Raw genomic sequence first — 2,164 nt, forward strand, 5'->3', positions numbered from 1 at the left:
TATTTTTTTCAAAAATAAATATTGGAAAACTCCAAAGATAAAGTTTTAAAAAAATTAATTTTTTTTTCAATTCTACAGAATTTTTCCTTTTAATTGGTACCTACAGTGTTACACTGAAATGCACCAAATCTTTTTAACAATTTTTTTATGCAATCATATCCTAGAAATATCAAAGCCCTTTAAAAAATCCTAACGTTAGAGAGAAAAATTTAAGACGCAGTTATACTATATTTGCCTCCCAGTTTTGTGAATATATACATTTTTTCGTGTGTTTTAAAAATTTTTGATTTTTGTCGCACGGCGTAATTATGCAGAATTTTGATTTGTATTTTAAAATAGAGGTGACTAACTTAAGCCATGAAGCTATGAAGCTCTATTATCTTTTTGGTAAGCATCTAAAATTACAGCAAATCAATATTTAAGTCTGACTAAAATACTTGCACTTACCTCGTAGCATCACTCATAATTTCTATTTCTAGCGCACTAATACTCGTGGTTTTCACTTAACCTTTCAAATTTATTATACTATTTAGGAATTTGTTTCACAACTTATGTATATTAATTTTTGTCAGTATTTGCAAAAAGTCTGAAGCAAAAATACTAAGGCCGAACTGGCAATCGGAGTTGCAGCCCGTTTTACAGCTAAATGTATGCTATTTTTGCCATAAATGTATGTGTATGTGTTTCACTTATTTTTTCCATCAACAATTTGGCCTCCATCAAAAATGGAATTGTCCTCGTAGCTGCTCTTGACATTTTTGTAGCATTCGTATGTATTGTTAGTTTAACTCATTAGGCAGGAGTGGTAGCTTATTGCTAATATTTTTCGGTGGTTGGTTAGAAGGTTTTTTCATTGCCGAGTGTTAATGGCATTAATGACTAACACTTGCTTGATTTGCTGCAAAAATTATTGAATTTCACATGGGTAAAATTACTGTAGCTTTTATTAACTATGAAATTTTTGAATAAAATAACTTTCCTAATAAATATATATTTATGTTCTGCCTTCTCGGAATTTGACAAAAAATCAAAGCGAATGCAGCTGGTGGTGAACGAAGCTGAAACGATGTCTCCGGTCATCACACAAGGATTTGGCTCGCTTGGCATTTTCCAACCGTTCGTACCGTTTTCACTACACAACCTTTTTATAAATGTTTTTTTTTTTTAGGAAAAAGAACAGTCTCGCCGAGGCAGCTCTTGAATTTTCAAACTATATCCTTGAATCAGTGATGTTCTAGTTTGTACTACGGAGCAGGCACTTCAATTAAGGCAATCGTACATACATCTTTTTATCTAATCGAATCTAGAAAGTTATTCGTAAGCAGAGTTCTGAAATATTGTCTAGTTTAAATAAATTACTAAATTATGCATTTAGAAAACGTCATTACCATTTAGTTGATATCAGTATTGAATTGTGTTAAGACACTTGTTTCCTTTGGCAAATTGAATTTAAACAACATCGTCTAGACGCGACGAGCAGGAGAAAAAAAAAAATAAATAAAAATTTTATGTAAAAATGGTTTGAAGCAAGAAATTAAATAAAAGGACAATTGCATACATAAAATTTCCACTAACACTTCTTCGTGTTTGTTTTTTGTGAGCTTTTCTGCCTTCTTCTTGCTGTTTTGATTCTTCTCATTTTGCGCCGTTGCACTATAAAAACACCATTTACAACCATTTGCCGATACTGACACACTTAAATGTCATCATTACTGGGTATTTGAAAATTTGCAATGCAAATCGGCGGCTATTGATTTTTTTTCGGTTTGGTGACGCTTAGCGAAAGTTGTCGCAATACCACTTGGTTGAATCGAATAAAATAGGCTACGTTGAGAGCAATCAGCTAACTACGTGGCGCTTAAAAGTGAGCAGTAGACTGGGTCGAAAAAAAAAGTTGCTAATGTCCGCCCCTAAATTTAAAGATTATGTTGAGAGGGTTCTGGAAAAATTTTTTTTTTTTTTTTTAACCCTCCGAAATACAGCCGAAATGGTTTTTTCGTTGTAACTTGGTTATTTGACCGATTTTTCGATTCGGCCGATTTTTAAAATTGATATGTCATTATTTTTGTCTTGAGAAGCTTCACTTTTCGTTCTTATGTCTTTTTAAGCTTTGAAGTCGCGTTCGCATGATAAGGGCAGAAACAAAATTTTACCCCCCCTAAAG

The sequence above is a fragment of the Rhagoletis pomonella genome, unplaced genomic scaffold, assembly GCF_013731165.1.
Source record: "Rhagoletis pomonella isolate Grant_MI unplaced genomic scaffold, Rhpom_1.0 Rhpom_scaffold_00002, whole genome shotgun sequence".
NCBI classification, from domain to species: Eukaryota; Metazoa; Arthropoda; class Insecta; order Diptera; family Tephritidae; genus Rhagoletis; species Rhagoletis pomonella.